Raw genomic sequence first — 26821 nt, forward strand, 5'->3', positions numbered from 1 at the left:
GCTGTGCTGGCTGGGCTGGATCCTGCCCCCAGGGCACCTCTGCTCTCATCAGAGGGGCAGTGGGTTTTGCCCGGTGCATCCAACTGGCTCCCATCGTCCAGTGGGGAGCACTGGGGCTGGAGCTGTCTTAACTGGGTTGTGAGCTGCCTGCTCCTGAAAGGGGCTCTGCATCCCATTATCCATAAACCTGTTCATGGCACATAGCTAATTCAGGCAATTTGTGACACATTTATGCTGTCGATGTACTAAGCAAGCTGCTGGGTTAGAGCACCGTGTCCCCAGCAGTGAGCTGCAAATCAGGCTCCTAACGCTGCCCTGCAGCTGCAGGCTGTGCCCAGGGCTGCGGGACCAGCGTCAGGACCCGCACCCTGCTTTGGTGGAGGGGACAGCACCGCGGGCTCGGGGTGCCTGTGCACCCTCCCTGCCTTCGGAGGCTCTGTGCTGCCCGCAGGGAGGTGGGCTGGCAGGGTCCCCGAGGATGCGCTGCCCTGCAGGTGATAGGGAGCTTAGCTGCCCACCCCCATGCTGGCATCCCTCTTGTCACAGGTTTGCAGGACCCAAATCCAACCTTATCAGAAGGCCGCAGCGCCGGAGTTGTGCCCAGCTGGCTGCTCTGGCCCTCTGCTGCCATGGCTCACATGGAGCAGTGGGTGGACACTGCTCTGGCTCGGCTCGGCTGCCAGCTTATTGCTGGGCATCGCCGCAGACGGACGCCGCGGGGAGTGCGGTGCAGAGGCTGCGGCGCAGCGGCCGTCAGGGAGCCGCAGCGTGGGGCGCAGCAGCGGGGGCTGGGGCTGTGCTGGCAGTGCCGCCATGCCCACCGTCTTGGCAGCCCGTCTCCCGTTGCTGCGCCCCCCGCCGGCTGCGTCACCGCCAGCTCGGCTGATCCGGGGGCTCCGATTCCGCGCCGGGGCTGGATCACGCCATACCAGGGCCCTCACGCTCCCTGGCCCAGATGCCCCCCTCCCACCCGGACCGCTTCTTCCCTGCCTCCCGTAACCAAGGAGAGAAATTAGCGGCGGGGGAAGAGCGGATTTCTGACGCAGGAGCTGCTCCGGGCCCCCTCTCGTCTCCGGCGCCGCGGGCACCCTGCCCCGGTGGCACAGGGAGGGTCACGGAGCCGGGGCTGGTGCGGGCCGGAGCGCGGCTGCCACGCTGCCTCCGCAGCCGCCGCGCACCTGCCGCTCGCCGGGCGCCCTGGGCGATGCTTCAGGGTGGCTGCTTTGGCCTGGGCGGGGTGGTGTGTGAAGCTGCTTCCCGGACCCCCCCGTGCAGGTGGGGACCCCGGGGCCATTGCTGCGGAGCACGGCGTTGGGGGAGGGGAGTGGAGGACCTTGCTTGCTCGCTCCAGGATCTCCTTGCTGGGTCCCATGCAGGGGCTGGGCAGCATCTGTAGGGGTGAACGATGCAGCCAGCAGGGAGGAGGGGGTTCACTGTGCTCAGCTGAGCACGATGGGGGTGAGGTGGGTGCCCACCACACACTGGCTCCACAGCAGATCTGTGGGATGCCCAGGCTGGATGTGTGGATGGGGTCAGGTGCCCCTTTGAGAAGATGCCTGTGTGGGAGTTTGCCTCAAGGAGAGCTGTTCAAGCACAGCTTCTTCTCCTGGCAGCTCCCAGCACAGCTTGTCAGCTGTTGGTGCCTCTAGAGCTGCTGCAAGGGCAGTGGCAGCAGAAGACTCCTTCCCAGGTGGGCACGGAGCAGTCAGGCTGCCTGCAGGTCCCTCAGCTTTGTGTGCCAGGCTGTGCTGGCTCCTGGAGCTCACACATCCACATGGATTTGGAGCCCACCAGCATGCCTTGAAGCTGGGGCTGATTTCAGAAACCTTCCCAGACTCTTCAGTGGGATCTGGTGTCATCCTACATGGCTGGAGAGGGGAAAGCCAACCTGCACAGCTGGTTGTGCTGTGACAGAACCAGAGAAGGGCCTCTCAAAAATCATCTTGACCAACCTCCCTGCAGGCTGCAGGGACACCTCCAACCAGAGCAGGCTGCTCAGGGCCCCATCAAGCCTCACACTGAATGTCTCCAGGGACGGGGCCTCCAGCACCTCCCTGAGCAGCCTGTTCCAGTGTTCCACCACCCTCACTGTGCAGAGCTTCCTCCTGGTGTCCGACCTAAACATGCCCTGCTCCTGTTTCAAAGCCATTCTCCCTCGTCCTGTCACTCCCAGCCCTTGTCAAAAGTCCCTCCCCAGCTCACCTGCAGCCCCTTTCAGGTACTGGAAGGCAGCTCTAAGGTCTCCCTTCTCTTCTCCATGCTGAACAGCCCCACTTAAGCCTCTCTTCACAGCAGAGGTTCTCCAGCCCTCTCACCATCTTTGTGGTCCTTCTCTGGACCCCCTCCATCAGGTCCATGTCCTTCCTGTGCTGGGGGCCCCAGAGCTGGACACAGCCCTGCAGGTGAGTTGGATTTATGTGTCCCCATTCACACCTCCAGGTTGGGGGCAGGATCACAGGGGACAGAAGGGAAGGAGATGGCTTGGAAACAGACATCCACAGTCCTATGGGACCTCAGGAAACATCCCTGAGGCACACCAAGGACAGGTGTGGGAGGCGCACAGCCACCCCCTGCCCAGCAGGGCTGCGGCTCCTCCCCTGCTGCAGGGAGTGGAGCAGGCTGTGGGGGGAAGGAGGGCTGGGAGCAGTCAATTTCCATTGCTGCCAGCTGACAAGTTTAAAGCAGCTAATGTGCCCCGCAAGAGGAGGCCTTCAGAGATTTACAGCTCTCCTCGGCTGGCTGCTCCCATACGGTGCTGGTGTCAGCCAGGGAGCCTTTGAGACAACCAAGATAAAGCTCCAGTGAGGCTGCAGTGCCCACCAAATGGATGGCAGGGAGAGAAGAAAGGAAGGAGAGAGGTTGTTCTGAGTCTGTGTGTGGTTTTTTCCCTCCCCATCAGCCAGGCTGCTGAGCTCATGTTCCCTCCTGCAGCCACCACTGAGTTACTCCAGGTCAAGGTCAAAGCAGCCCTCCTGGAGCAAAGTTATTTCTCAGCTGTGGCAGGAGGAGGTTTGTAAATGCTGCCAGAACCATCAGATGTCCACTGGGGGTGGGAGGCATCAGCAGGTGTGATTCACTGTATGGGGCAGGACAGCCTTCTGGGGTGAGGAAGCCCTAGGGATGGGCAAGAAGCAGCCTGAGCCTTCCACTGCATGCTCGCAGGCTGGCACTGCAGTGGGTGGGATGGTGAGAGAAGGCTTCTGGGTGGGGTCCAGCGAGAGCATCAGATCTCAGCAGGGCACCCGCTGGGTTAGCAAGCTCACACAAGATCTAGGAGCTGCTGCTAAACTCTTGAGTGCTGCTGCCAGCCTGCTTTCTGTGCCACGCCAGGACCAAGCTGAGGTCCTCCACAGGGCACCTGAATTCTCAGCTCCACCTCTCTGCTCCTCTGGGTCCGCTGCTCAGCCGGGAGCCTGTGGCCAGCACCCAGCATTGTGACACACACTGCGGTGTCAGCTGGCTGGGCCTGTGGCTGGGGGACCCTGGGCACATGGGGTGCCCTGGGAGCTGCCTGCCCATCCCAGCACACTGCTGGTGTCTGCCATCCCACTGCAGTGTGGGAGCTGTGTCTGCCATCACCCCTCTGCCCCTGCTCTGCCTGGGTGGGTGCCAGGAGGCAAGCCCCTTCCCTCAGGGTCACCAGAAGAAATGAGCTGAAGCCACTATGTCCTGAGAGCACCTCTGCCTCCTGGCCAGAGACAAGGGACTGGCAGGGATGGAGGTGTCTGCAGAAGGTGGCACTAGTCCCTGTTGCCAGGCTGCTGCTCTGGGACACCCAGGTCTGCTGGACTAACAGTGCTCACATTGGTCCCTCTCACCGCTCCAGCCTAGCTCAGGCTTTCCTGTGCAGAGCAAAGCTGTGACTGAAGAAGGTGGAAACAGGCAGGGTCAGGGATGCTCATAGCTAGGCAGGCCATTAAACCTGGAAAAAACCATCCAGGAAGACCTTTTGTGCTTGTTTGCCAAGGCCTGTCCTGCTGATGAGCTGCTCCAGAGGATGGGGGAGCTGGCAGGCTCCAGGAGGAGCTGAGCTCCCTGCAGCTCTTAGCTCCGCTACTCAGGTGAGCTCCTGGGGCTGGGGCTTGGGTATGGAGGCCACCTCAGAGGCTGAGGATAATTCTTTCCTATCCCCAACCCCTCTGAAGCAGAACTCAGCTCCCTGCCTTGGCTGAATAACAAGCAAAGGTCAGGTGTTACCTGGCCCTGTGGTGGGGTGCAGAAAGCTGGTTTGGGGCTCAGTGGCAGCAGGAGGGGTGCCAGGCCCCCAGCCATGGCACTGCTGGAGTGGCAGAGCTGCCCTGGCTGCCCTGGGGTGGGAGAAGGCAGCCAGGCTGGGGGAAGCACCACTTGGTGATGCCCATTTACTGCCTCTTCCCACCCAGGAGAAACAAGGCAGGGCAGAGAATCCACCTGTGGGGTGTCCAGCAGTGGGGGTTCTGGAGATGTTCTCCTTTGTGTCTGCATGGCCTGCTGCCTAGCTTGGCCACACCAGAGGCCAGGAGCCCCTCACTCCTCCATCCAGCTCCAAGTGGTGGGACCTTGCAACCCAGCACCTAACTGGTGCTGTTCCTGGCAGTGGGGCTGGAGTGAGAGGGCTGTGGCAGCAGCCTGCACCCTCAGTGCTGTGGTGCCACCTGGCTGGGGAGGCAGCCTGCATCTTGGCACCAGCCTGTGGCACACTTCTGACTCCCTCAGCTCCTGGTGCAGAGGAGCAGGATGGGGTGAGCCCAGCAGGAGCAGGCAGAGCCAATGTGTCCCCTCTGCTCCTCTCCAGCACACCAGTGCCTACAGCCGTGGGTGCACCCAGGGCAGACACCAGCCCTGGCACTGCCGGGGGGGCACGTCTCTACTGTCCCAAAGCAGCAGTCTGAGCCCTTTCCTCCTGGGAGCAAAGAGCCCCTTGCCTGCTCTGGACACAGCCCCTCCTGCTACTTGCTGGCTCCTGAGCTGAGCACAGGCAGGAGCCTCAGCCCAGGGCTGGGGCTGCCGGTGCTGGGCAGTGCCACGAAGCCCCCCAGACGAAGGGGCTGGGGTGCCCATCTTCCCGCCAGCTGGTCCGGGGGGAGGTCGTAGGCTGCCTCCACGCTGCTGCCTGGTGGTGACGGCGCTGCGGGGGGCGGAGGGGGAGCAGCATCCTCTTATCTCCTCTCTCTTTGTGCAAACACAAGGAGCCCTCCCGCAGCCGCCGTGCGATGCCGTCAGCCGCAAAGCCGCAAAGGCGAGGCGGGGAGGCTGCCCAGCTTCTGTCTCCTTCCCAGCAGGTGTGGCTGGCCCTGCCAGGCAGATGGCTCAGCGCCTGGCAGAGAGGAGCGGCGGCGCCAGGAGCAGCTGTCTCCATCCGTACCCGGGCCAAGAGCAGGGCTGCTGAGCGGCGCGGGGGGCGCACGGATCGCGCAGGGACCTCCCCTGCCAGGCTCAGGTCGCGCTGGGCACCTCCGGGCTCCTGCGTGCTCAGGGGGCGTGCTGCCAGCTCCTGCCTCTGCCCGTGGAGACCCTTCGGTGGGGTCTCCAAGAAGATGCTGGCAGGGAGCAGCAGTGCCCCAGAGGTGTCTCCTGGAGGGCAGCCCCAAAGCTCAGCTCTGGTGAGGGAACCTCCAGGGCAACTTTGCTCTGAGGGGCTCTGGATGCCAGTCAAGCAGAGGGACCTCTCCCTGCACCCTGGAGCAGCTGCGGCACAAATGTCAGGAACCAGAGCGTGGGCCCTGCTTGGAGCCACCAGGTCCCATCCCAGATTCTGTCCTTGCTGCTTGGCCTGATGAAGTGCTGGGAGATCACCAGACAGATTGGAAGCCCTGCCAGAGCTGAGGTGGGCACTGCCTTGGCATTTCTAATCAGCAGAGTGAGGGAAACAGCTCCTTTGGCATCAGCTGGCAGCCACTCTGCAAGGTGGCACAGCAGGGCAGGGCTCAACCAGCACTCCAAAAAGGGAATGAGGATGAGAACATTGGGCACACCACAAGAACATGGGGCACACCCCAAGAAAAAGTGTGCCCAGCAAAAGAACATGATGCCCAGCACAAGAACGTGGTGCCCATCACAAGATAATGGTGCCCACCACAAGAACACGATGCCCACCACTAGAACACAGTGCCCTCCACTAGAACATAATGCCCACCACTGGAACATGGTGCCCACCACCCTGTGCTGTGCAGAGGGGAGGCTGTGACCCCAGTGGGGAAGAGGAGCAGCAGGTGGGACCTTGTCCCCATGCAGAGCTTGTAGGGCACAGATCATGCTGGCAGCAATGGGGCTGCAGAAGCTGTGTTCAGGAGGGGGGCACTGCACAGCCTGGCTCCCTGTGCATTGTTTGCCTGCCTCTGAGTGAGGGCAGAAAGCAAAGCAAATGCCCAGCACAGGAGTGACATCCTGGGACCTCAGTGCCACCACCTCCTGACTCTGATGTCAGGAGAAGCTGCTCCTGGGCACTTGGCTCCCCAAGGGGCAGAGATGGAGGGGACCTGTTCCATGGGAGCAAAGCCTCTGGGCAAGCTGCTTCCAAGATGCAGGCTCCTCCATCCTGCTGCTGCATGCAGGGCTGGAAGTGGAAGCTCTGAAGTCATACAGGGAGCTGTGTGCTTGGTATTTCCTGCCCTGGGAACAGGAAGCTGCAGTGAAGCCCAGGAGGGAGCTGCTCTGAGCCTGACACATTTCCATCCCTGCCTTCCTGCAGCCCCTGGCCCAGGCTCAGGCCAGCCTCAGGCTGAGGTGGGTCTGGGGAGGTGGCCTGCACAGGACTGTGGCAGTTGGAATGATTCTTCATCTCATTCTCCCTTTGTACCACTCTGACCTGGGCCCTGTCTGCCCAGGCTCCAGGACAGCCATGGAGCTGCTGGCTCACAAGCTGCAGTGTGAGGAACAGGTGGTGGTGAGGAATGGATATCCACCAGGGCTGTCCTGCTAATGCCCTACCCTCCAGGTGCTGTCCTCTCAGACCCATTAGCTGCAGGTCCAGTCCTGCTCCTTGGAAACCCTACCCTGCAGGTCTGGAAACACAGAAACACAGAATCACAGCGTGGTTTTCGTTGGAAGAGACCTTTCAGGTCATCAGGTCTGACTGTGAGTCCAGCACTGCCACCACCAGCTGGGTCTGGGCTGCATCCAAAGCAGTGTGGCCAGAGATGGAGAGAGGGGATCCTGCCCCACTGCTCTGCTCTGGGGAGACCTCACCTGCAGGGCTATGGACAGCTGTGGGGCCCTCAACACAGGAAGGACATAGACCTGATGGAGAGGGTCCAGGGGAGGCCAGGAAAATGACCAGGGGGTTGGAGCAGCTCTACTCTGGGGATAGGCTGAGGGAGCTGGAGGTGTTCAGCTTGGAGAAGAGAAGGCTCCAGGCAGACCTTCAAACAGCCTTCCAGTACCTGAAGGGGCTACAGGAAGGCTGCAGAGGGACTGTTCCCAAAGGCCTGCAGGGACAGGGTGAGGTACAATGGTTTGAAATGAGAGCAGATTGAGATTGGATGTGAGGAACAAGTTCTGCACCAGGAGGCTGCTGGAACACTGCAACAGGTTGCCCAGGGAGGTGGTTGAGACCCCATCCCTGGAGATATTCAAGGTGAGGCTGGACAGGGCTCTGGGCAACCTGATCCAGTGGAGGATGTCCCTGCTGAGGGGCGTTGGACTGGATGAGTTTTGGAGGTCCCTTCCAACCCAGACCTTTCTGTGATTCAGTGATTTTATGATTCTGTGATTCTATGACTCTGTGATTCCATGACTCCGTGATTCCATGATTCTGTGATTCCATGATTCTGTGATTCTGTGATTCTATGATTCCATGATACTGTGATTCCATGATTCTATGATTCCATGATTCTGTGATTCCATGATTCTGTGATTCTATGATTCTGTGATTCTGTGATTCTATGATTCTGTGATTCCATGATTCTATGATTCCATGATTCTGTGATTCCATGATTCTGTGATTCTATGATTCTATGATTCTATGATTCTATGATTCTGTGATTCCATGATTCTGTGATTCCATGATTCTATGATTCCATGATTCTGTGATTCCATGATTCTGTGATTCCATGATTCTGTGATTCTATGTTCTGTGCCTGTCAGTGTCTGCTGCTGGCAGCCCATGGCAGCAGCCTCTGAGGAACGTGAGCAGCACATCATTAACCATCTTCTAAAGAGCTGCCAGCCTGTCCTGGGCCCCTGTTTATTTCTGCACATGACCTGCCCACCCCTGAGTCCAGCAGTCATGGGAGATGTCAGCTCAGCTTAAGGTGGTCTATTCCTTACCCCAATCAAACTCCTGCAGCAGGTGACTCCTCCTCTGGGCAAGGACAAGCTCCCAGAGAAGGAGGGAATTTATTCTCCTCCTCAATCATCCCTGCTTTTATTTTCCTGCTCCTGCAGGATACATTTGTGCAGAGTCGATGTTGGCTCGAGGGTGTCCAAGCTGGAACACGCTGGGCTCTGGCTCTGCTGCCAAATCTCTGTGGAGATGGATGCTGAAGCTCTTTGTGTGGCTGTGTCCTGAGCAGGAGAAACCTGAGGATGTGGGGACATGCCCAGGGAGAGGAGCCAGGGCTGGGCTGGGGTGTCCGGCAGGGAGAGGCAGGTGAAGTTGTCACTTTCACTCTAAGATGCCACAGAGCCACTCTGGTGGCTGCAGTCCTTCTGCAAGGGCACTGCAGGCACTGGGGTGAGGGGTGGGGAGCTCAGTGTCCAAGGAGCAGATTCCAGACCTGAAGACATCCTGCAGCAAGGCTGCAGAGGGACTTCTGATCAGGGTGTCTACAGACAGGCCAAGGGGGAATGGTTTGAAGCTGAGGGAGAGCAGGGTGAGACTGGAGCAATCAAGTCTAGCTGGGGGGCAACCCTGCCCATGGCAGGAAGGTTGGAGGAGTTGAGCTCTGAGGTACCTTCCACCCTGAGCAATTTTGTGATTCCATTTTACAGTCACAGAGGCACTGGGTGGGATCTACACCAAGAGCTCAGAGGCTTCTGGCCTTGTTCACACACCAGTGTCCACAGCAGCAAGAGCCACCTGCCCTGCCAGCCTGAGCCTGAGCAGCTTGCAGGGGCAATGACCAGACCTTCCCTGACCAGCTCCTGAGGGGATATTGACAGGGCTGCAGAGATGCTGAGGGGCCTGGAACATCTCTGTGAGGAGACACTGAGGGGCTTGGGGCTGTTGGGCCTGGAGAAGAGCAGCCTGGGGGGGATCTCATCAGTGCTGATCAGTGCTCCAAGGGTGGGGGGCAGGAGGCTGGGGCCAGGCTGTGTCCAGTGGTGCCCAGGGACAGGCCAAGGGGCAATGGGCACAGACTGGACCATCAGAAGTTCATCTGAACATGAGGAGGAACTTCTTTAATTGAAGGGTGCTGGAGCCCTGGAGCTGCCCAGAGAGGTGGTGGAGTCTCCATCTCTGGAGAGATTCCAGCCCCCCTGGATGTGTTCCTGTGTGCCCTGCCCTCTAGTGCCCCTGTCTTGGCATGGCCTTGGCCTGGATGAGCTCTAGAGATCCCTTCCAGCCCCTGCCTTGCTGTGATAATTGCAACCCTGTGATGGTCTGTTTTGGAGGTGCTGGAGGCTCCCACCCCAGAGGTGCTCAGGATGCACTGAGGACTCCGTGGGACAGACACCAAGGAGCTGTCTGTCTGGGGGGCCATGAGCTGGCTGCTCTTGGAGTCATGAGCTGGCTGCTCCTTGGGGGTCATGAGCTGGCTGCTCCTTGGGGGTCATGAGCTGGCTGCTCCTTGGGGTCATGAGCTGGCTGCTCCTTGGGGGTCATGAGCTGGCTGCTCCTTGAGGGTCATGAGCTGGCTGACCCTTGGGGGTCATGAGCTGGCTGCTCTTGGAGTCATGAGCTGACTGCTCCTTGGGGGTCATGAGCTGGCTGCTCCTTGGGGTCATGAGCTGGCTGCTCCTTGGGGTCATGAGCTGGCTGCTCCTTGGGGGTCATGAGCTGACTGCTCATTGGGTGTCATGAGCTGGCTGCTCCTTGAGGGTCATGAGCTGGCTGCTCTTGGAGTCATGAGCTGGCTGCTCCTTGGGGTCATGAGCTGGCTGCTCTTGGGGTCATGAGCTGACTGCTCTTGGAGTCATGAGCTGGCTGCTCCTTGGGGTCATGAGCTGACTGCTCTTGGAGTCATGAGCTGGCTGCTCCTTGGGGTCATGAGCTGACTGCTCCTTGGGTGTCATGAGCTGGCTGCTCCTTGGGGTCATGAGCTGGCTGCTCCTTGGGGGTCATGAGCTGGCTGCTCTTGGGGTCATGAGCTGACTGCTCTTGGAGTCATGAGCTGGCTGCTCCTTGGGGTCATGAGCTGGCTGCTCTTGGGGTCATGAGCTGGCTGCTCCTTGGAGTCATGAGCTGGCTGCTCCTTGGGGTCATGAGCTGGCTGCTCCTTGGGGTCATGAGCTGGCTGCTCTTGGAGTCATGAGCTGGCTGCTCCTTGGGGTCATGAGCTGGCTGCTCTTGGGGTCATGAGCTGACTGCTCTTGGAGTCATGAGCTGGCTGCTCCTTGGGGTCATGAGCTGGCTGCTCTTGGAGTCATGAGCTGGCTGCTCCTTGGGGTCATGAGCTGACTGCTCCTTGGGTGTCATGAGCTGGCTGCTCTTGGGGTCATGAGCTGGCTGCTCCTTGGGGGTCATGAGCTGGCTGCTCCTTGGGGGTCATGAGCTGGCTGCTCTTGGGGTCATGAGCTGGCTGCTCCTTGGGGTCATGAGCTGGCTGCTCCTTGGGGTCATGAGCTGGCTGCTCCTTGGGGGTCATGAGCTGGCTGGTCCTTGGGGGTCATCAGCTGGCTGCAACCTGGGTTCATGAGCTGGCTGACCCTGCACCATGTCTGAGCACAGCCAGCCAGGTAAGATGTGATAGACTGATGCTGGGGTGTTGGGCTGCCAGTACCTCGAACACCTCTTTGGAGGATGCCCACTAGGATTTTTTTGGGGACATTGGAAATCGTGAATCCTTCAACCTCTGTTGCTCACCTCTGCCTGTGACTCCTCCTGCTCTGCTGGCTTTGGGGCAGCACAACCAACTGAGAACAGCAGACTGCCCAGCTCTGGCTCCACCTTGGAAAATCCTGTCCCAGGTGAAGGAAAGCCAAATACCCAAACCAGCCAGGCGTCACAGTTGGCACTCCCCAGACCCCGACTGCCCTGTGTGGGCAGCAGTTGTACAGTGCCCAGCACAGCAGCCAGCAGTGGGGGGCAGCAGCAGAGTGACAGCCTTCAAATCTCAGGAGGAGAGCTGAGGGCTGAACTTGGTTTTCTGCAGAAGCAGCACATCTGTGTCTGTGACTGGATATCAGGAAAAGGTTCTTCCATACAAGGGTGGAGAGACACTGGAACAAATTGCCCAGGGAGACTGTCCCCTCCCTGGAGGTGTTCAGGACTAGGCTGGATGAGGCCTTGAGCAAGCTGGGCTGGTGGGAGGTGTCCTTGCCCATGGCAGGGGATTGGCACTGGCTGAGCTTTGCGGTCCCTTCCAACCCAACCCATTCTATGATTTTATGCTTCTGGACAGCTGCAGAGGACAGGACCTCTCTCTGCATAAATGGTGGCTGGGGTGAGCCTGGGCAGTGTGCATGTGGAGGGTTTGTGGAGGGGCAGTCCCATCTCTTCCAGTGGCTGAGGACCCCCAGAGACAAGCAGCCAGAGCCTCTCCAGCCATGTGCATGTTTCCATAAGCACTCACCTGGGCAACAGTGAGCACACAGCCAGAGAAGTCATCAGGGTGAGGAGCAGTTCTGCTTGGTCAGGGAAGGGTTCCCAGGCTGGTCAGGGGGCTCCCTAGGTCACCCCATTTTGCCAGCCCATTGAAAGGCAGCCAATGGCTCTGCCTTGGGCTCCCTGGCAGGCTTGGGCAGGGGTAACTTCATGTCCCTGCTTCCTCCTCTGTGGGGTGGCACAATGTGGAATGGAAAACACAAGCCCCCTGGCAAGGAACAGATGCCAAATGGATATGAACTGAGACTGCCAAGCACAATTCCCAAATCTTACATTTCACCCCATGTAGGGTGAGGTTTCCTGGAAGGAGAGTTTCAGAGCATCCTTCCAGTACCTGAAAGGGCTCCAGGAGAGCTGGGGAGGGACTATGGACAAGGGCTGGGACTGCCAGGACAAGGGACAATGGCTTTGAGCTGGGAGAGGGGAGACTGAGACTGGAGATGAGGAAGAAATTGTTGAGAGTGAGGCTGGGGAGACACTGGCACAGGTTCCCCAGAGAGGTTGTGGCTGCCTCCTGCCTGGAGGTGTTGAAGGCCAGGCAGGATGAGGCCTTGAACAAGCTGGGCTGGTGGGAGGTGTCCCTGCCCATGACAGGAGATTGGAACTGGCTGAGCTTTAAGGTCCCTTCCAACCACCTCTGTGTTACTACCTGTAGTAAGGATGCACATGGCCAGAGCAGCCAACACTGCTGCTGATGGAAGGGGCTCCCCACCCAGCTCCCCATTTCTGCAGCTCCCCAGCAAGACCATCTCTGTGTTGCTGCTGCTGCTGCGTGCTTGGCAGCTGCTTGCCCTGGGCCAGGTTGTTGCTTTGCTAATGAGCTGCAGTGCCTTGCTCAGGGCCTTGCTGGCCGTTGGAGCACAGGGAGTCCCCAGGCTCATGTGCTTAGCTCAGCCCCACAGTTTAAATCTCTGCCAAGAGCAATGGAAGAATCTGGTGCTGCCAGGCCTGGAAAAAACAGTGAGGGCAGTCTTGGATTAACCCTTCCTGTGCTGCTCCCCTCCTTCCCCTGGCTTCCAGGCATAGGCAACCCCTTGGCTTCACACTCCTCCTTCCCACACCCTGCCTCCTGCTGCTTCTCTTACTCTGGGGAAAAAAAACAAAACAACTTTTCTCCTGAGATTGCCCAGAATTCCCAAGGATTGAGTATTCCCTTGGCAGTCAAACGTGTGACCCCTTTGATGGCAGGAGGGCAAAGGGCACAGATCTGGCAAAGGGAAAAAAAAATCATTTTGGGGTAAAAAAAAAAAACAACGAGAAAAGAGGAGACAAAGAGAAGGGGAAAAAACCCTCAGGCAACTCGGGCAGGAGCTTCTCTCAGCCTCTGCTGCACACAGTTCACGTTTCCTACAATTCTAGGATGTGGATCCCGTTGGATGTGCCCAGCCCCGCTGCGAATCCCGGAGCCTCCTGTGATGGGTGAGAGCTTCCGAGGGGCCCGGGGAGCTGCAGCGGAGGCAGCTGAGCTGCCGCAGAGGCTGTGGCTGCAGAGACATTTCCAAGGCTATTTGTGAAGGTGAAATGGTCTGTAAAGATTCCAGGACACCATGTGGCAGGACGTTTAAGCAGGGCTTCTCCTCGGGTGTTTGCAGAGAGTCGGCGGGCTGGGGAGAGGCTGTGTGCGCAGAATGCTTGGCGGTGATTAGAGCAGCTGCGAATTTCAGCTTAATATGCGGCATAATGAGACACGGAGCATTATTAGCCTGCAGCCATACCCCCCGCCCCGGCGGCGACCGCCGCAGCCTGAGCCACTGCCACCTTTCGAGGGCTGCGCAGAGCCCTGCTGGGGGATGCCGACCCCAGGAGCGGGGCAGGGAGACCTGCTGCGGGATGTCGGACCCGGGAGCGGGGCAGGGAGTCGTGCTGCGGGATGCCGGCCCCGGGAGCGGGGCAGGGAGTCGTGCTGATGGATGCCAGCACCGGGAGCGGGGCAGGGAGTCGTACTGATGGATGCCGGCCCCGGGAGCGGGGCAGGGAGTCGTGCTGATGGATGCCAGCACCGGGAGCGGGGCAGGGAGTCGTACTGGGGGATGCCAGCACCGGGAGCAGGGCAGGGAGTCGTGCTGTGGGATGCCAGCACCGGGAGCAGGGCAGGGCTGCCAGTATGAGGGCACTTTGTCAAACACTTCAAGAAAATAAAAAAGTAAATATAAAATATTTATAGGTGTGTGTGGTGTGTGCTGGGGGATGCTAGTACCGGGAGCGGGGCAGGGAGTCGTGCTGGGGGATGCCAGCACCGGGAGCGGGGCAGGGAGTCGTGCTGGGGGATGCTAGCACCGGGAGCGGGGTAGGGAGTCGTGCTACGGGATGCCGGCCCCGGGAGCAGGGCAGGGAGCCTATGGGCAGCTCTGCGGCCGCGCAGGGCTCGGCTCCCGCAGCAGGCACCGCGGCTTTGCCCTTTGGCTGATGGCAAAGGAGGTTCTGTCACCTACCCATTGGCGGTGCACACCAGCCTGTGCCCTGCTGGCCTCGCCAGCAGCTCCCCTAGCCTCCACCTGCCCAGAGAGTCAGAGAATTTTTTCAGTTAGAAAAACCCCCCAAGATCAGCAACCCACCCCCACCATGGCCACCACACCATGCCCCCAAGTGCCCCCATGGCCACAGGGTTCTTGAACACCTCCAGAGATGGGGACTCCACCACCTCCCTGGGCAGCCTCTGCCAGTCCCTGACCACTCTTGTAGCAAAGAAATTTTTCCTTCTCTTCAACTTAAGCCTCCCCTGGCACAACTTCAGGCCATTGCCTCTCATTCTCTCACCTGAGACTAGGGAGCAGAGCCCAACCCCCACCTGACTGCAGCCTCCTCTCAGGGAGCTGTAGAGAGCAATGAGGTCTCCCTCAGCCTCCTCCAACCCCACCTCCTCAGCCTCCCCTCAGACATGGAGTCTTCTCATGGGGAATAGCTTCCAGGTTGTATCATCCATGGCTGGAGCTCTGAGGTCATGAGGACCAATCCTGTCTGTGCTGCCTACCAGAGCAGGAGGTGCTGGGAAGGCTTATGCAGGTTGGAGGCTGCTCAAGGAGCTGTGGCAGTGCTGGGAATCAAAAGCACAACTTGGTGTTGCTCTTTGTGAAGAGGACTATGATGGGATGCTGCACACACTGGCAGTGCCCAGCCCCCTGTGCACACATATGCACCAGCTCCGAGCTTCCCTCTCCTGCAGTCTCTGCTTCTCCATCCCAGCAGCACCCTGCAGCCCCACCACATGCAGCTGCTGCTGCCTCTCCTTGGGGGGTAGACAGGAATGTCCCAAAGCACTGACTCCTCTGAGAAGGAAAGAGCTGCTGGGCCATGGTAGGAGATTGTTCTGCCTGGCATAACAGGGTCTGGCATGAGGAGGCTGGTGGGGCCCTGTGCTTGGTGCCAGACTCTGGGAAATCCCTGGTGCAGATCTGGGTTCAGCCAGGAGCAGCCAATCAGCCCAGTGGCTGCCTGGGGTTTTAGGACATCTCTAGCCCTGGCCCAGGGTGAAGCTGAGGAGCCATGGACCCCCCAGATGTGCCTGGGAGCAGTTGGGGTGTGCCAGCCTGTGTGTGCTCACAGGTGCACTCTGTGTGTGTGGGTTCAGGTGTGTGTGAGGTGTGTGTGAGATGTGTGTGTGAGTGCAGGTGTGTGAGATGTGAGTGTGCAAGCGTGTGAGGTGTGTGTGAGCGCAGGGGTGTGAAATGTGTGTGAGCAAGTGTGTGAGGAGTGTCTGTGTGTGAGGGGTGTGAATGCAGGTGTGTGGCATCTGTCTGTGCAGGTGTGTGTGTATGCAGGTGTGTGAGGTGTGTGTGTGTGCAGGGGTGTGTGGTGTGTGTGTGCAGGTGTGTGAGGTGTGTGTGCAGGTGTGTGAGGTGTGTGTGTATGTAGGGCTGTGAGGTGTGTGTGTGCAGAGGTGTGAGATGTGCGTGTGTGCAGGGGTGTGAAATGTGTGTGCAGGTGTGTGAGGTGTGTGTGCAGGTGTGTGTGATGTGTGTGCAGGTGTGTGAGGTGTGTGTGCAGGTGTGTGTGATGTGTGTGCAGGTGTGTGAGGTGTGTGTGAGGTGTGTGAGGTGTGTGTGAGGTGTGTGAGGTGTGTGCAGGTGTGTGCTGGTGTGTGTGAGTTGTGTGAGGTGTGTGTGTATGTAGGGCTGTGAGGTGTGTGTGTGTGCAGAGGTGTGAGATGTGCGTGTGTGCAGGGGTGTGAAATGTGTGTGCAGGTGTGTGAGGTGTGTGTGCAGGTGTGTGTGATGTGTGTGCAGGTGTGTGAGGTGTGTGTGAGGTGTGTGTGTATGTAGGGCTGTGAGGTGTGTGTGTGTGCAGGTGTGTGAGATGTGCGTGTGTGGAGGTGTGTGAGATGTGTGTGTGTGCAGGGGTGTGAGATGTGTGTGCAGGTGTGTCAGGTGTGTGTGCAGGTGTGTGTGATGTGTGTGCAGGTGTGTGAGGTGTGTGTGCAGGTGTGTGAGATGTGTGTGCAGGTGTGTGAGGTGTGTGTGTCTGCAGGAGTGTGAGATGTGTGTGTGTGCAGGGGTGTGAGACGTGTGTGTGTGTGCAGGTGTGTGAGGGGTGTGTGTGTGCAGGTGTGTGAGAGTGTGCGTGCAGGGGTGTGAGGTGTGTGTGTGCAGGAGTGTGCGATGTGTGTGAGCGCAGGGGTGTGAGATGTGTGTGTGTCTGCAGGGGTGTGAGGTGTGTGTGTGTGCAGGTCTGAGAGGTGTGTGTGTGCAGGTGTGTGAGATGTGTGTGTGTGCAGGTGTGTGAAGTGTGTGTGCAGGGGTGTGAGGTGTGTGTGTGCAGGAGTGTGAGATGTGTGTGTGTGTCTGCAGGGGTGTGAGGTGTGTGTGTCTGCAGGGGTGTGAGATGTGTGTGTGTGCAGGTGTGTGAAGTGTGTGTGTGCAAGTGTGTGAGGTGTGTGTGTGTGCAGGTCTGTGCAGGTGTGTGTGTATGCAGGTGTGTGAGGTGTGTGTGTGTGCAGGGGTGTGTGGTGTGTGTGTGCAGGTGTTTGAGGTGTGTGTGCAGGGGTGTGAGGTGTGTGTGTATGTAGGGCTGTGAGGTGTGTGTGTCTGCAGGGGTGTGAGATGTGTGTGTGTGCAGGTGCGTGAAGTGTGTGTGCAGGGGTGTGAGATGTGTGTGTGTGTCTGCAGGGGTGAGACATGTGTGTGCAGGGGTGTGAGGTGTGTGTGTGCAGGTGTGTGAGATGTGTGTGTGTGCAGGTCTGTGAGGTGCGTGTGTGCAGGTGTGTGAGAGCAGGGGTGTGAGATGTGTGTGTGTGCAGGGGTGTGAGGTATGTGTGTGTGTGTAGGGGTGTGAGATGTGTGTGTGTGCAGCTGTGTAAGGTGTGTGTATGTGCAGGTGTGTGAGGTGTGTGTGTGTGCAGGTGTGTGAGGGGGGTGTGTGTGCAGGGGTGTGAGATGTGTGTGAGTGCAGGTGTGTGAGGTATGTATGTGTGCAGGTGTTTGAGGTGTGTGCAGGTGTGTGCAGGAGTGTGCAAGTGTGTGAGGTGTGTGAGGTGTGTGAGGTGTGTGTAGGTGTGTGCAGGTGTGTGAGGTGTGTGCAGGTGTGTGAGGTGTTTGCAGGTGTGTGAGGTGTTTGCAGGTGTGTGCAGGTGTGCGAGATGTGTGCAGGTGTATGCAGGTGTGTGAGGTGTGTGAGGTGTGTGTAGGTGTGTGTAGGTGTGTGTAGGTGTGTGCAGGTGTGTGAGGTGTGTGCAGGTGTGTGAGGTGTTTGCAGGTGTGTGCAGGTGTGCGAGATGTGTGCAGGTGTATGCAGGTGTGTGAGGTGTGTAAGGTGTGTGTAGGTGTGTGTAGGTGTGTGTAGGTGTGTGCAGGTGTGTGCAGGTGTGTGAGGTGTGTGCAGGTGTGTGCAGAAGTTTTCAGCTGTGTATGGTGTTTGCAGGTGTGTGAGGTGTGTGTGAGGTGTGTATGAGGTGTGTGAGGTGTGTGCAGGTGTGTGCAGGTGTGTGTGAGGTGTGTGAGGTGTGTGCAGGTGTGTGTAGTTGTGTGAGGTGTGTGTAGGTGCGTGCAGGTGTGTGAGGTGTGTGCAGAAGTTTTCAGCTGTGTGTGGTGTTTGCAGGTGTGTGAGGTGTGTGTGAGGTGTGTGAGGTGTGTGCAGGTGTGTGTAGTTGTGTGAGGTGTCAGCAGGTGTGTGTAGGTGTGTGCAAGTTGTGTGCAGGTGTGTGACGTGTGTGCAGGTGTGTGTGAGGTGTGTGAGAGGTGTCTGCAAGGTGTGTGTGCAGCTGTGTGAGATGTGTGAGGTGTATGCAAGGTGTGTGCAGGTGTGTGAGGTGTGTGCAGATGTGTGCAAGGTGTGTGTAAGGTGTCTGCAAAGTGTCTGTGCAGGTGTGTGAGGTGTGTGCTGGTGTGAGCAGGTGTGTGAGGTGTGTGGAGGCTTGTGCAGGTGTGTGAGGTGTGTGCAAGGTGTGTGTAAGGTGTCTGCAAAGTGTCTGTGCAGGTGTGTGAGGTGTGTGCTGGTGTGAGCAGGTGTGTGCAGGTGTGTGAGGTGTGTGGAGGTTTGTGCAGGTGTGTGAGGTGTGTTCAGGTGTGTGTAGATGTGTGCAGGTGTGTGAGGTGTGTGAGGTTTGTGGAAGTGTGTTCAGGTGTGTGCAGGTGTGTGTAGTGTGTGCAGGTGTGTGCAGGAGTGTGCAGGTGTGTCATGTTTGCAGGTGTGTTCAGGTGTGCGAGATATGTGCAGGTGTGTGTAGGTGTGTGCAGATGTGTGCAGGTGTGTGTGAGGTGTGTGAGGTGTGTGTGAGGTGTGTGAGGTGTGTACAGGAGTGTGCAGGTGTGTGGAGGTGTGTGCAGCAGTGTGCAGGTGTGTGCTGGTGTGGGTGGTGTGTGGAGGTGAGGTGTGTGCAGGTGTGTGAGGTGTGTGGAGGTTTGTGCAGGTGTGTGAGGTGTGTTCAGGTGTGTGTAGATGTGTGCAGGTGTGTGAGGTGTGTGAGGTTTGTGGAAGCGTGTTCAGGTGTGTGCAGGTGTGTGTAGATGTGTGCAGGTGTGTGAGGTGTGTGAGGTTTGTGGAAGCGTGTTCAGGTGTGTGCAGGTGTGTGTAGTGTGTGCAGGTGTGTGCAGGAGTGTGCAGGTGTGTCATGTTTGCAGGTGTGTTCAGGTGTGCGAGATATGTGCAGGTGTGTGTAGGTGTGTGCAGGTGTGTGCAGGTGTGTGCAGGTGTGTGCAAGGTTGTGCATGTACGTTGAGGTGTGTGGAGGTGTGTGAGGTGTGTGCAGGTGTGTGTGAGGTGTGTGAGGTGTGTACAGGAGTGTGCAGGTGTGTGGAGGTGTGTGCAGCAGTGTGCAAGTGTGTGCTGGTGTGGGTGGTGTGTGGAGGTGAGGTGTGTGCAGGTGTGTGAGGTGCATGAGGTGTGAGATGTGTATGTGCAGGTGTGTGAGGTGTGTGCAGGTATTTGTAGGTGTGTGCAAGTGTGTGATGTGTGTGAGGTGTGTGGAGGTGTGTGAGTGTGTGCAGATGTGTGCAGATGTGTGTAGGTGTGTGAGGTGTCTGAGGTGTGTGTAGGAGTGTGCAGGTGTGTGTGAGGTATGTGCAGGTGTGTGAGGTGTGTGGAGGTGTGTGAGGTGTGTGCAGGTGTGTGTGAGGTATGTGCAGGTGTGTGAGGTGTGTGCAGGTGTGTGCAGGTGTGTGTAGATGTGTGGAGGTGTGTGGAGGTGTGTGAGGTGTGTGCAGGTGTGTGAGGTGTGTGCAGGTGTGTGCAGGTGTGTGTGAGGTATGTGCAGGTGTGTGAGGTGTGTGGAGGTGTGTGGAGGTGTGTGCAGGTGTGTGTAGGAGTGTGGAGGTGTGTGTAGGAGTGTGCAGGTGTGTGAGGTGTGTACAGGAGTGTGCAGGTGTGTGCAGGTGTGTGAGGTGTCTGAGGTGTGTGTAGGAGTGTGCATGTGAGTGCAGGTGTGTGAGGTGTGTGGAGGTGTGTGTAGGAGTGTGCAGGTGTGTGAGGTGTGTACAGGAGTGTGCAGGTGTGTGCAAGGTGTGTTCAGGTGTGTGCTGGTGTGTGTGAGGTGTGTGTGAGGTGTGTGCAAGGTGTGTGCTGCCTCAGCACATGGACACAGACCCTTCAGCATTGTTTGCTCACAGAATCTCAGGTTGCATTGGGTTGGACCCTCTAAGGTCACCTTGTCCAAGCCCCTGCAGGCAGCAGGGACACCTCCAGCTGGAGCAGGCTGCTCAAGGCCACAGCAGCTCTGACCTTGAATGTCTGCTGGGATGAGGTCTCCACCCCCTCCCTGGGCAGCCTGCTCCAGTGTCTCCCCACCCTCACTGTGCAGGACTCCCTCTGATGTCCAACCTAACTCTGCCCTGCTCCAGTTTCAAGCCACTGCCCCTCACCCTACCCCCACAGCCCCCTCTGACCAGTCCCTCCCCAGCGATCCTGCAGGTCCCCTTCAGATACTGAGATGCAGCTCTAAGGTCTCCCTGGAGTCTTCTCTTCTCCAGGCTGAACAGCCCCAACTCTCCCAGCCTGTCCCCATAGCAGAGCTGCTCCAGCCCTCTTTCTGGCCTCCTCTGGACCCACTCCATCAGGTCCATGTCCTTCTGGGGTTGGAGGTCACATTCTGGGCACAGCCCTGCAGGTGAGGTCTCAGCAGTGGGGCAGAGGGGCAGGATCCCCTCTCCCATTTCCTGGCTGTGCCACCTCAGCTCCGGGCACCTGCTGGCAGGGTGTTTTGAGCGCAGGCATGAGGCGTGCTGCAGGTTGGGGGTGCTGCTTCCTGGAGCTGCTGGTTCCTGGAGCTGCTGCCTTCTGCCTGGCAGGGCTGGCAGAGGCTCTGCTGGCTTGGGGCCCATCCCTCACCCAGGCTTCCCTCAGGCAGCCCCTGCCTCCGTTTTGTGCTGACCCAGGCGTTTGCCTGACCTTGGTGCCAAGCAGAACCTTGCCTTGTTTTGCCTGGGGTATTTTTCAGCCAGATCAGCTCCCCTGCCTGGTTCAAAGCTGGCATTTGCTGCCAAAGGTATGACAGTGACATCTGCAGCCCGGGGCTCCCCCCTCCAGAGCTACTGAGGGCTGCCTGAGTCACCCCTCCCTCATGCCTGCCACTGCTGTGCTGCTACTGGGTTTGGAAGGAGCAAAAAAGCAAAGCCCAGAGAAGGTCTCCCCGAAGCGAAAGCTGCCCTGGATGTTGTCAAACCAGCACCAACTGCTGCTGCTGCTCATCTGCACCAAGGTCAGAGCCACCAATGGGGCAGGTTAGTTTCAGTTCCAGCCTGAAATTAGATCATCAATTAGTGAAATCATCACTTTGATCCAGAGAGAAAACTGGAGCAGGCCCAGTGCTCATAAATCCTGCTGAAGGCTCCGGGAAGGTGGCCCTGTGCTTTATGGAGAAGGATTCGACCAAAGCAATTCAGCTGCAGTTTGATGTCTCAACAGTGACCACAACTTCTCACCCACTGCCTGAGCCATCATGTCCAGGCTGATTTGGAGGCTGCTGTGTCGGATGTGGCAGCTCTGTCCCCAGCAGATGTTACAGCCTGGTGTTAACCTCTTCCTCCATCAGCAGAGGCTGGGAAGCTTCCCATCATACCAGCACTGCCTGGTGTCTATTTCAAGTTTCTCAGGACTTTGAAACCCAAACCCCACTTTAATTTTTATAAGTAATTTTATGGGACTGTCTTTAAGGGCTGTGAAAGCTTAAAACTTTTCCTTCAGGTGCCTTGACCTTCTTGGCTGCTCATCTACCTGTGCAGGAGTCCCACCCCCACCCCCACAACACTTTCATCTGATCACCCTTGAGTTCAGAGCTATAAAAAGGATGGGATGGCTCCCAGCTAATAAAAATAGGGGGAAAAAACTCAAATCAACGAGAAGCAAAGCTAAAGGGTTGCAAGTCCTCCCCTCCCGCAGCCTTTGGAGCATCACGGCATGGGGGTTGGTGTCTGAATCAGCAACCAGATGGTGAAGTCCTTCAGGCGCAAGGCTGGTGGCTGCTGGCCGCCCGCCGTGCCCAGCAGCCTGCCCACAGCCTGCAGCTCAGGCCAGGGGCCTCGGGCAGCCTGCCTAGTCACATCCACCTGGGGTGGCATGCAGAGCTGGCAGGAGGGGTGCCACAGGGCTCCTGGGTCAGGTAGGACAGCTTGGCAGCATCTTGATTGCCCTGAGCTATGTGTGGGCTGAAAGAAGACCTAGACAAAACCTAGACCTAGACAAGACCTAGACAAGACCTAAACAAGACCTAAACAAGACCTAGGCAAGACCTAGGCAATAGAAGAGAAGACTTAGAGGGGATCTCATCAATGTGTATAAATATCTGAGGAGTGGGTGTCAAGTGGAGGGGCCAAGGTCTTTTGGGTGGTGCACAGTAATGAGACAAGGAAGAACAGGTTCAAGCTTGAATGTAGAAGGTTTCAGCTCAACATGAGGAGAAATTTCTTCACAGTGAGGGTGAGAGAGCCCTGGAGCAGGCTGCCCAGAGAGGTTGTGCAGTTTCCTTCTCTGGAGAATTTCCAACCCCCCCTTGGATGCATTCCTGTGCAGACTACCCTAAGTGATGCTGCTCTGGCAGGGGGGTTGGACTGGATGATCCCTGGAAGTCCCTTCCAACCTCTAATGTTCTGTTATACTGTGATCCTGGTGTGAGTGGCTCTTGAGCTGCCAAGCTCCAGCTCTGCTGGGCTTCCCAGGGCTCCCTCCCACGCAGTGGTGTGTGCATGGGCAAGAGCTTCTCCATGTGTCTACCTGGAGGAGACTCTGAGCTAGGAGAAAATGTGATGTACAACGAATCACAGAATCACCAAATCGATGGTGGGGGTTGGAAGGGACCTCCAGAGATCATCAAACCCCCAAACCCCTGCCAAAGCAGCATCACTTAAGGCAGCCACACAGGAACACGTCCAGGCTGGCTTTGAAAGCCTCCAGAGAAGCAGAGCACATCTTTGCTACAGCCATAATGGAGAATTAATCTGTTCTTCATCTTCAGTGTAATCTGTTCTTCATCTTCACTGTAATCTGTTCTTCTTCTCTGTAATCTGTTCTTCCTCTTCACTCTGGACCCAGTGTCCACACATCAAGGTCACTCCATTCCATTCCAGAAACAAGGGTTGTGGGGCAGCATTACAGCCCGTGGAATTGTCCCACCCTGGCAGACATCAGGACCCATCACCAGGCATGTCTTGTGTCTCCCTTTCTCCCAGATAATCGTCTCCAGTGCTGATTCACCAGCTGCAGCCACCTACAAGGCACCACTCCCCTCTCTCTCAGCCTCAGCACATCACCAGGGGCTGCTCATCCTTTTCACTCAACTCTGGCATTGCCTCTGCTGACAGCCAACATCTCCTGACAACTTTCCCTCCACCTGCTCAAGAAGGAACCCACAAATGCATGCTTCTCCCCAGGAAGGGGCCCCCACAGCAAGGTCTCTGGCAACACCCAGCGACGTGTCATTTGTTTTTATTACTCCAGGAGGGCAAGCTGCTGTGCGTGACCAAGGAAACCGAGAGCTGGCTGCCCTTGTGAACTTGCTGAGTGCCTGATGGAGAGCGGCAGGAGAAGAGAGCTGGGGGAGTAGGAAAAACATCACTTCCCTCCTGCCTATTGGCCCAGGCATGATTGATTGACTGTGCTCCTGACAGCAGAGCATGCCTCAAGGTAGGCACAAAGCTGGGTGGGGGTTAGCCCTAGAGAGCCACCAGCCATGTGGATGAACTTATGCATGTGGGGGGAGAAGTAGGTCTGGAGCTGAGCTGGAGAGAAGGTCCCCAGGGTAAGGAGGACAGAAGAGATTCATAGGTTCATAGATTCACAGGTTCGTAGGTTCATAGATGCATAGATTCTCAGATCCATAGATTCACAGGTTCATAGATTCATAGGTTCACAGGTTCATAGATTCATAAGTGCATAGATTCATAGGTTCACAGGTTCATAGATTCATAGGTGCATAGATTCATAGATTCATAGATTCACAGGTTCATAGATTCACAGGTTCATAGATTCACAGATTCATAGATTCACAGATTCATAGATTCATAGATTCATAGAATACCAGGTTGGAAGGGACCTCAAGGATCACCCAAGGAGGCCTTCTTGTGGCCTTCCAGGATCTGAAGGGGGCTCCAAGAAAGCTGGGGAGGGAGTTTTTAGGGTGTCAGGGGAATGGAGCAAAATTAGAAGATGAGATGTTCTCAGGGCCAAAGGGCAGGCTTAGGAAAGGACTTGAGGGACAGATGAAATGCTCTCAGGGCAATGTCCTTCTGGCAACAAGCAGGCTTAGGAAAGGGTTTGAGGGACAGTGAGGCATGTTAGGAATGGTGATGGGAACTGAGGAAACACCACGGTCCTGGCTTGAAGCCTAAGCAAGTGGCTGGGGGTGGTTGTCATCACAGAGTGCCATGCACACACCAGCTGGAGGGAGGGCAGAGGAAGAATCAAGGTAAGGGCTTGTGGAAAGAAGAGCAGTTGGAGATGTTTTATCAGGAGAGGGCTTCTGGTGCCATCAAGCCAGACTGATCTGAGCACTTTCGTATCAAGCTGCAGCGCTGTTCCCCCTGCCAGAGACTCACACCAGAATAATCTCCATCGAGGGCATGGGAATTCTTTTTTTGGACAACTATTTGTTTTAGAAAAGCCTCAAAAATCTGCCTCCCAATTCACCTAATTTTGATGCCCTCAGCTTTCCCAAAACGCAAGGGGAAGGGAAATAAAAAAGAGAGAAATCACAGTGTGAAGGAGAAGGTGACTACAGTTCCCTGCAGCTGACCTCCCCTGCCTGCCTTTCACCACAGCCAGACCCAGCCCACAGCAAGGCAGCGACAGGGAAAGAGCTGAGATGCTAAGGAGGCCAAGGGCATCTGGGTGGTTGGTGGGAGGCTGGTCCCTGCCAGGCGAGGGGTGGTGTGAGCAGGGCCGGGGAGCTGCGTGGAGCAGCCGCTGCCTCCACCTGCCTGCGTGCTGCTGGCCCCACAGCTTCCTCTGGCAGTGCCTGGCCCAGGCTATTTTTGTGCTGCGTGAAGGAGAGAGCAGGGGAGAGGAGCGTGGAGAGGGAGAGGGAATCAGTGAAGGTCATAGGCACAGCAGTGCTCTGCCTGCTGCTGGGGCACAGCCTGAAGGGGGTGGCGCAGGAGTCTGGGTAGAAGGCTCATCCTGGGTGGGAAATGGTCACAGAATCAATGAATCACAGAGTACATGAGGTTGGAAGGGACCCTCAAAGGGTCAAATCTTGTTCAACCCCCTGCAGTCAGCAGAGACATCTCCAGCTGGAGCAGGTAGCTCAGGGCCCTACCAAGATTGACACTGAATGTCTGAAGGGATGAGGTCTCCACCACCTCCCTGGGCAGTCTGCTCCGGTGTCTCCCCACCCTCACTGTGCAGAACTCCCTCCTGATGTCCAACCTCAATCCACCCTGCTCCAGTTTCAAGCCATTGCCCCTGGTAGAGGAGCAGCTGTGTGGAGCAGCTCCATGCTCCACCTCTGCCTCTGTCCTGGGGAGCATGCAGGCACCAGGGCCTTGCCAGCATGGGAGAGTGAGCTGGCAGCAAGTACCACTTCTGCTGTGGCCTGTGCATGGAGCAGCACTGCTGTAGGGATGATGGTGAGGCTTTGGCATGCAGCAGCAGCAGTCATGATCGCTCTCCCCAGCTACATCACACACACATAGACCATGAGCTGGAGTCATTCCTGTCCACTGGGGCAAAGGCTTCATACCTGGAGGAGCCCAGATTGCTCCCAAAGGAGACAAGCAGCCTTTCTTCAGCCACTGCAGTCAATGAGGGCAGCAGTGCCCAGCACTGTGCCCCTGGGATCTGGCCAAATGCTGCAGTCATTCCTGCAGCATCCTTTTCCCCACACTTTCCCTTCTTCCTTTAGAGCCTGTCCTGGGAACAGCAGGGAAAGGTGAGCATGGAAGATGTCCTGCTGCACAGCATTGCTTGCAGTGGGAATCTGGAATCTGGGCACTCACAGCAGGGAAAGGTGAGCACAAGATATCCTGCTTGCAGTGGGAATCTGGGATCTGGGCTCTCACAGCAGGGCAAGGTGAGCACAGGAGATGTCCTACTGCACAGTATTGGCTGCAGTGGGAATCTGGGATCTGGGCTTTCCTCACTCAGGTGAGCTGAGCCAGCAGTTGCCCGGGACGCTCCTCGCCATCACACGGGGCTCAGGAGCCGGGGGTGTGAGCCCAGGCGAGGACCGGAGCGTCCCCGTGCCGCGCCGCCGGCAGGGGACCGCGGGCAGCCCGCACGCCGGAGCAGCCTCCTGCTCCCGGGGGATGGCCGCGGGCAGCAGTTGCCATCCACTTTCCCATCTCGGAGCAGCTTTATGAGGCTCCCAAAAGCTCTCCCGCTGCCCTCCCGGAAGGCTAGGGCTGGGGGCTGGCGCGGGGTGGGTGGGTGGTGGGGGGGGGGAGTTGTGAATCTACTTTCTTCCCCGGCTGCGTACCACTGTGCAACGGTAATCCCCTGAGCAGGGTGAAACGGAGGCCTAGCTACCATGACCTCCTCTGTAGGTTTCCATGGATACCATGTACTATAAATAAAAAAAGGAATTTCAAACCAGTTTTCAATCCTGCTTAGTGGGAATAGGAAACCTCTTTTGAATTTAGTTTCCTATCTCACCTTACCGGGGGTGATTTTGCGAGCGCGTTGGAAACAAATAATTACCCTTCAGCCAGGAAATTACCACCAATCAGACCTATTTACTTCCAAACACTCGGAGCTAATTAGCACGTTGGGGAGAGCTGCCTATTTGCGCGCAGGAGATGGGAAGCTTTAGTGTCTTTATTTTGGTGGTGCCGGGGAAAGGGGGGGGGGGGGAAGGAAACAACCCGGGGGGCCAAGGGGTCAGTGAGGGGCGTCAGAGCCCTCCAGAAAACAACACACGCACAAGGAAAAAAAAAAAAAAATAGGAGCCGAAGCTGTAAAAGTGGAGACACCCGAGATGCTGCCTGAATTAGCAGTGTGAGAAGCTCCAGCAAGGCAAAGCAGAAAAAAAAAAAAAGGAATATTACATCTGCATCCTTTTGCAATGAATCAGAGTCATGCTGCAGATTTTGTCTGGCATCCTGGGTCTCTGGAGGATAGAAAATAATTTGGTCGCAGCAGTGGGAGGTGTGTGTGCGTGGAGAAGGGAGTTGCTTTCCAACAGCCTGCTGTGGTGAGAACATGCCTGACACTTCATTCCTTTCCAGTTAATGCAGCGAGGCCGGGAGGAAACTTAACCCCCTAATTGCTAAAGTGTACTGG

This window comes from Indicator indicator, chromosome 18 (assembly GCF_027791375.1).
Source record: "Indicator indicator isolate 239-I01 chromosome 18, UM_Iind_1.1, whole genome shotgun sequence".
NCBI classification, from domain to species: Eukaryota; Metazoa; Chordata; class Aves; order Piciformes; family Indicatoridae; genus Indicator; species Indicator indicator.